Source organism: Cebus imitator, unplaced genomic scaffold (genome assembly GCF_001604975.1).
Source record: "Cebus imitator isolate Cc_AM_T3 unplaced genomic scaffold, Cebus_imitator-1.0 Scaffold823, whole genome shotgun sequence".
NCBI lineage: Eukaryota > Metazoa > Chordata > Mammalia > Primates > Cebidae > Cebus > Cebus imitator.
The window spans coordinates 40,284-48,699 of NW_016108138.1; the positions used below are offsets into that span (position 1 = coordinate 40,284).

General features: G+C 41.3%; 1 pseudogene; it reads left to right on the forward strand.

Moving 5' to 3' along the window:
• Positions 1–2,497: 2,497 nt before the first annotated feature.
• On the forward strand, positions 2,498–3,074 carry LOC119469767 (annotated as a pseudogene).
• Positions 3,075–8,416: the final 5,342 nt, after the last annotated feature.

Sequence of the window (8,416 nt, forward strand, 5' to 3'; positions counted from 1 at the left end):
GGAGGCTGAGGCAGGAGAATTGCCTGAACCCAGGAGGCGGAGGTTGCGGTGAGCCGAGATCACGCCATTGCACTCCAGCCTGGGTATCAAGAGCGAAACTCCGTCTCAAAAAAAAAAAAAAAGCCAGAGATATTGGCTGTTTGGCCTGACTAACATCTGGTCATAAGTACTTTAAACATTCCTTTTTGTTTGTTTGTTTTTTTGAGACAGTGTCTCACTCTGTTGCCCAGGCTGGAGTGCAGTGGTGCCATCTCAGCTCACTGCAAACTCTGCCTCCCAGGTTCAAGCAATTCTCTGCCTCAGCCTCCAGAGCAGCTGAGATTCCAGGCACACACAACCAAGCCCAGCTAATTTTTGTATTTTTAGTACAGAGGTGTTTCACCATGTTGCCCAGGTTGGTCTGGATCTCCTGACCTCATGAACCACCCACCTCAGGCTTCCAAAGTGCTGGGATTACAGGTGTGAGCCACTGTGCCTGGCCAATACTTTAAACTTTCTAAAAGAGCACTATGGTTAAAAGTCAGCTTAACTAACAGCAGATATTCAAGCTCTAAGAGCCTGGGACTCTCTGGGAAAAATACAAGGTGCCACAGACCCTATTTTTGAAAACACCCCTTTTTCCTCACAAAACCCCAGGAACTGAAAGTGGATAGATGTCTCTCAAAATGAGGTTCTATTCTCTTTTGCATTGCATTATCTGACATTTTTGGCTCTGTGGGTTATCAGAAATTACTTCATATTATTAAAAAAATTTGGTATGTAATAAGGTAAGCTTTTGAGGATGGCTGATAGCAGTTATGGGGAAATACTCAGTTCTTCACGTTTGACTCAAAGAAGCATACTCTTGACTGCCTAGGACATAGGGAGATGTACCCCCACAATGGCCCCAGTGAGAATTAAGACTTCCATAGGGATGAACTGATTCTCTCTTTTTTAGATCCAAGATCTGAAGTAAAAATGAGACCCTTGGCTGGGAGTGGTGGCTCATGCCTGTAATCCCAGCACTTTGGGATGCCAAGGCAGGTGGATCACAAGATCAGGAACTTGAGACCAGCCTGGCCAACATGGTGAAACCCTGTCTCTACTAAAAATAAAAAAATTAGACCGGGAATGATGGCTCACACCTGTAGGCCCAGCACTTTGGGAGGCCAAGGTGGGTGGATCACCTGAGGTCAGGAGTTTGAAACCAGCCTGGACAACGTGGCAAAATCCCTTCTCTACTAAAAACATAAAAATTAGCCTGGTGCAGTGGTGGGTGTCTGCAATTCCAGCTACTAGGGAGGCTAAGGCAGGAGAATCATTTGAGCCTGGGAGGCCAAGTTTGCACGCCAAGATCACGCCATTGCACTCCAGCCTGAGCAACACAGCGAGACTCCATCTAAAAAAAAAAAAAAAACACAAAAATTAGCCGGGCATGGTGGCACTCGCGTGTAGTCCCAGCTACTCGGGAGGCTTAGGCAGGAGAATTGCTTGAACCCAGGAGGCAGAGATTGCTGTGAGCCGAGATTATGCCGCTGCACTCCAGCATAGGTGACAGAGTAAGACTCTGTCTCAAAAAAATAATAATAAATAAAATAAAATAAAAATAATCCCACCTACAATAACTGTAGTAACTATATTTAAAAATAAATATGCGCAAAAGGGTGAAACATCTTACATTATAATCTAAAGAACATCAAGTAAAAAATTAAATAATATACAAATGGAAAAATATTACTTCAGTTATGAATTGGTATTAATATTTTTAAATATGTGTTTTACACAAAATGACCTACAGATATAATGTAACCTTTATCAAAATACCAGTGACATACTTCATAAAAGTTTTTAAAAATGTATCTAAAATTTTTATGGTAACACAAAAGACCCTGAATACCTAAGCAATCAAGCAAAAAAGAAAGGCTGAAGGTATCACACTGACTTTGAAATCTACTACAAAACAATAGTAAGCCAAAGAGTATGATACTTAAATAAAAACAAAGACATAGGTCAATGGAGCAGAAAAGAGAGATCAGAAATATATCCATGTATTTACAGTTAACTGATTTTGAATATAGGTGACAATTTTATAGAAAAAGAACAGTATCTTTAATAAATGGTGTTGAGAAAACTTTATGGCCACATGCAGAGCAATAAAATGAGACCCCTAGTTAACACCACATATAAAAATCAACTAAAAATAAATTAGAAACTTAGATGTAAGATTTAAAACCCTGAAACTAATAGAAAAAATAGAGTGAAAGCACCATAACATTGCTCTGGACAGTGGCTTTTTTGCTTTAACCTCAAAATTCCAGAAAACCAAAGGAAAAATAGATGAGTCAGATTACTTCAAATTAAAAAGCTAGTGCACAAAATCTGCTACAATCAACAGGATGAGAAAACTAAAAAATGGTAGAAAATATGCGCAAATCATCCATGTAACAAGGGGATATTGACAAAATAAAATCAACAGTTCAGCATCTAATGAATAAACAAAGAAAATGTGGTAGACAGGCATAAGTAATGAGACCTTAGTTCGAGGGCACACTGTGTCCTTTTGTCTTCATACCAGAAATGACATGACGGGGTACACTCCGGACGAGAACCTGTGGCTGCAGCAGCTGCAAGCACTGAGAAGGCAATGGCTAAAGGACCAGAAACTGAGCCCTCGCGAGCCGGTGCTGCCCCCAGAGAAGATATGGCCTATGGAGAAATCCTGGAATAAGTTTTTGGCAAATAAGATCTCTTGGAGGAACATCGTCTATAAGGTATACGTAAAGAGTATGTTTATTTTTACTCATGTACTTGTACCTGTCTGGATTGTTCATTATTACATGAAATATCATGTGGCTATAAAATCATGTGGCTATAAAACCATATGCCATCGTTCAATTGAAGGCCAGAATATTCCCAGGTGATACAACTGTGGAGACTGGAGAAGTAATTCAACCTATGAAAGAATTTCCTGATCAACATCATTAAAGATTATGTAAAAATTTAAAAGGCTCATGAACCTAAGTTTGTTCCTACATAACCATATTTACTGAATTTTCTGGAACAGTAACTTAATAAACTTTATTCTCAGAAGTTGTCATATTTCTTTTCAGCATTGTACAATTTGAGACTCTGAGTAATTTAACAATAAATAAAAACTGGATATGCTAAACAAAACAAAAAAAGGAAAATGTGGTAGATATACACTATGGAATAGTATTCATCTAAAAAATTCTATTATTTTCCTTTTTTTAATTGTACTTTAGGCTCTGGCGTACATGTGCAGATCACGCAGGATTGTAGCATAAGTACACACATGGCAATCTGGTTTGCTGCCTCGATCCCCCCGTCACCTATATCTGGCATTTCTCCCCATGTTATCCCTTCCCGACCTCCCCACCCCCCACCCCCACACCCTCCCACCACTGTCCCTCCCTTGACCACCCCCAACAGACCTCAGCAGTGTGTGATGCTCCCCTCCCTGTGTCCCTGCGTCCTCACTGTTTAACAGCCACCTATGAGTGAGAACATGCGGTGTTTGATGTTCTGTTCTTGTGTCAGTTTGCTGAGAATGATGGTTTCCAGATCCATCCATGTCCCTACAAAGGACATGAACTCATAACTTTTTATGGCTGCATAGTATTCCATGGTGTATATGTGCCACATTTTCCCTGTCCAGTCTATCGTCGATGGGCATTTGGGTTGGTTCCAGGTCTTTGCTATTGTAAACAGTGCCACTATGAACATAAGTGTGCATGTGTCTTTATAATAGAATGATTTATAATCCTTTGGGTATATACCCAGTAATGGGATTGCTGGGTCAAATGGAATATCTATTTGTAGGTCCTTGAGGAAGTGCCACACTATCTTCCACAATGGTTGAACTAGTTTACACTCCCACCAACAGTGTAAAAGTGTTCCTTTCTCTTCACATCCTCTCCAGCATCTGTTGTCTCCAGATTTTTTAAAGACTGACATTCTAACTGGCATGAGGTGGTATCTCAATTTGGTTTTGATTTGCATTTCCATAATAATCAGTGATGATGAGCATTTTTTCAAATGTTTGGTGGCCTCATAGATGTCTTCTTTTGAAAAGTGTCTGTTCATATCCTTCACCAACTTCTGTGTTTGGTTTTTTTCTCGTAAATTTGTTTTAGTTCTTTGTAGATTCTGGATATTAGTCCCTTGTCAGATGGGTAGATTGCAAAATTTTTTTCCATTCTGTTGGTTGCCGGTTCACTCTAATGATTGTTTCTTTTGGTGTACAGAAGCTCTGGAGTTTAATTAGGTCCCATTTGTATATTTTGTTTTTTGTTGCCAATGCTTTTGGTATTTTAGTCATGAAGTCCTTGCCTATGCCTATGTCCTGAATGGTTTTGCCTAGGTTTTCTTCTAGGGTGTTTATGGTGTTAGGTCTTATGTTTAAGTCTTTAATCCATCTGGAGTTAATTTTAGTGTAATGACAGGAAGAGGTCCAGTTTCTGTTTTCTGCACATTGCTAGCCAGTTTCCCCAACACCATTTATTAAACAAGGAATCCTTTCCCCATTGCTTATTTTTGTCAGTTTTGTCAAATATCAGATGGTTGTAGATGTGTGGCGTTGCCTCTGAGGCCTCTGTTCTGTTCCATTGGTCTCTATCTGTTTTGATACCAGTACCATGCTGTTGTGATTACTGTAGCCTTGTAGTATAGTTTGAAATCAGGTAGCGTGATGCCTCTGGCTTTGTTCTTTTTGCTTAGGATTGTCTTGGCTATGCACTCTATTTACTTGAAAAATCTTCCTCCATCCCTTTATTTTTAGCCGATTTGTGTCCTTGCATGTGAGATGGGTTTCCTGAATACAACACACCGATAGGTCTTTACTTTTTATCCAATTTGCCATTCTGTCTTTTGATTGGGGCATTTAGCCCATTTACATTTAAGGTTAATATTGTTATGTTTGAATTTCATCCTGCCATTTTGATGCTAGCTGGATGTTTTGCCTGTTAGTTGACATATTTTCTTCATTGCGTTGATGGTCTTTACCATTTGGTACATTTTTGGAGTGGCTGGTACTCGTTGTTCCTTTCCTTGTTTAGTGCTTCTTTCAGGAGCTCTGTAAGGCGGGCCTGGTGGTGATGAAATCTCTCAGCAATTGCTTGTCTGTAAAGGATTTTATTTCTCCTTCACTTATGAAGCTTAGTTTGGCTGGATATGAAATTCTAGGTTGAAAGTTCTTTTCTTTAAGGATGTTGAATATTGGCCCCCACTCTCTTCTGGCTTGTAGAGTTTCTGTGGAGAGATCCACTGTGATTCAGATGGGTTTCCCTTTGTGGGTAACCTGATTTTTATCTCTGCCTGCCCTTAGCATTTTTTTCCTTCATTTCAACCCTGGCGAATCTGACGATTATGTGTCTTGGGGTTGCTCTTCTTGAGGAATATCTTTGTGATATTCTCTGTATTTCCTGGACTTGACTGTTGGCCTGCCTTGCTAGGTTGGGGAAGTTCTCCTGGATAATATCCTGAAGAGTGTTTTCCAGCGTGGATTCATTCCCTCCATCACATTAAGGTAACCTATCAAACATAGATTAGGTCTTTTCACATAATCCCATATTTCTTGGAGGCTTTGTTCATTTCTTTTCACTCTTTTTTCTCTATTCTTGAATTCTCATTTTATTTCATTGAGTTGATCTTCAATCTCTGATATCCTTTCTAAAGTCCTCCGTGCTGTTTTTTCAGCTCCATCAAGTCATTTATATTCTTCTCTAAGCTGTTTATTATAGTTAGCATCTCATCTAACCTTTTTTCTACATTCTTAGTTTCTGACAAACAAGGTGAAACTCCGTCTCTTAAAAAAAAAAAAAAATAGGTTTGGAAAGATTGAATTATTAAAAAAATTAATAAAAATAATATTAATGCAGGAAAGAGAAGCAGAAATTAAATTAAAAAATTTTTATTTTATAATCAAACTTCCCTGAGTCCTTCTCCCTCCTGTGGAATTGTATCCTGCTTTGCAAGTTTTATAAATTTATAGATTCTTGTATTCTTGTTCGCTACACCTGATAACTGTAAGATTCTGTAACACAGTGAAGGTCCTTTGCATTGGGTTAGCACATGTTCTTTTAGCTCTGAGAAGTTTGTTATTACCCACTTTTTGAAGCCTGTTTCTGTCAATTCATCAAATTCATTCTCCATCCATCTTTGATCCCTAGCTGGTGAGGGGTTGTGATCTGTTGGAGGAGGAGAGGCATTCTGGTTTTTGGTGTTTTCATCCTTTTTGCTGTGGTTTCTTCCCATAGTAGTGGCTTTATCTACCTGTGGTCTTTGTAGTTGGTGACTTTCAGATGGGGTCTGAGAGGACGTCATTTTTGTTGATGTTGAAGCTATTTAGTTCTGTTTCTTAGTTTTCCTTCTAACAGTTAGGCCCCTCTGATGCAGGACTGCTGGAGGTCCACTCCAGACCCTGCTTGCCTAGGGATCACCCTCGGGGGCTGCAGAAACCTAGTTGTTGCTGCTGGTTTCTTCTTCTGTTATCTTTGTCCCAGAAGGGCACTTGCCAGATGTCGGCCTGAGTTCTCCTTCATGATGTGTCTCTTTGGGTATGTGGGGGTTGGGGAGCTGCTTGAGGAGACAGTCTGTCCGTTATAGGAGCTCAAGTGCTATGCTGGGAGCTCCGCTGTTCCATGCAGAGCTGCTTGGCAGGTACCTTTAAGTCTGCTGCAGCTGAACTCATAACCAACTCTTTCCCCAGGTGCTCTGACCCAGGAAGGTCAGCTTTATTTATAAGTTCCTGATGTGCTGCTGCCTTTTTTCAGAGATGCCCAGCCCCGCACGGAGTAGTCTAGTCACAGTCTGCCAGCAAAGGTGTTGCTGAGCTGCTGCAGGCTCTGCCCAGCCGCTGTGTGAACTGCCTCAGTATTGGTGGATGCACTTCCCCCCACTGAGCTGGACCACCTTGGGTCCAGCTGTGCTTGCTGCGAAACTCTCAATACAGTGTTTCAGATTGCTTGTTTTGTGGGGGTGGTACCTGCCAAGCCAGATCACCTGGCTCCCTGTCTCAGCCCCCTCCCTTTCGGTTGAATGGGCAGCTCTGTCTCCCAGACATTCCAGGTGCCTGTTGAAACGGGTGCCCAGATTTGTGTGAGTTTCTGTGCGTCTACCCCGTGGCACCAGCCGTGCTGAAAACTCGTGGCACTTTTCGGCCTGGGAATCTCCTGGTCTGTGGGCAGGGAAAACTTGTTTGGAAATACGGTGAGCACTCACCTTCTGCACTGTTCTTGCTGGGAACTGCCCTCCAGAGCTGTTCCTGTTTGGCCATCTTGGATCGCCCCCCCACAAAATTCTATTATTTTCAATCACATTGATTAATCTGGAAAATGTTAGTTGAAATTAGCCAGGCACAGAAAAATGAATATTTCATGATTTCATTTACACATAGATTTTAAATAACTTAATCTCATCAAAGTAGAAAGTAAAATGGTGAGGCCAGGTGCAGTGGCTCACACTTGTAATCCCAGCACTTTGGGAGGCCAGGGTGGGTTGATCATGAGGTCAGGAGCTCGAGACCAGCCTGGCCAAGATAGTAATCCCTGACTAAAATACAAAATACAAAAATTAGCCGGGTGTGGTGGCAGGTGCCTATAATCCCAGCTATTTGGGAAGCTGAGGCAGGAGAATTGCTTGAACCCAGGAGGCGGAGGTTACAGTCAGCCAAGATCATGTCACTGCACTCTAGCCTGGGTGACAGAGTAAGACTTCATCTCGGGAAGAAAAAAAGGGAAAGCAAAATGGTGACCACCAGATGCCAATATATTCAGAAAAAGAGAAGTTTGAGGTCGGACATGGTGGCTCACCCCTGTAATCTCAGCACTTTGGGAGGCCGAGGTGGGTGGATCACCTGAGATCAGGAGTTCAAAACCACCCTGACCAACAAGGTAAAACCCCGTCTCTAAAAAATAAATAAATAGAAAAAAAGAAAAAGAAAAAGAGAAGTTTCAAAAGATTGAATAGAAAAAAATTAATAAAAATAAAATTAATGCAGGAAAAGCAGAAATTAAATTTTTGTTTTATAAACAAACTTCCATGAATCCTTCCCCCACCCCCATGGAATTATATCCTGCTTTGCAAGTTTTATAAGTTTATAAATTCTTGTATTCTTATTTTCTACAGCTGATAATGAAGTTTCTGTAACACAGTGAAGGTCATAAGAAATGCCAAAAGGCCGGGAGTGGTGGCTCATGCCTGTAATCCCAGCACTTTGGGAGGCCGAGGCGGCTGGATCACGAGGTCAAGAGATTGAGACCATCCTGGTCAACATGGTGAAACCCCGTCTATACTAAAAACTACAAAAAATTAGCTGGGCATGGTGGCACGTGCCTGTAATCCCAGCTACTCAGGAGGCTGAGGCAGGAGAATTGCCTGAACCCAGGAGGCGGAGGTTGCAGTGAGCCGAGATTGTGCC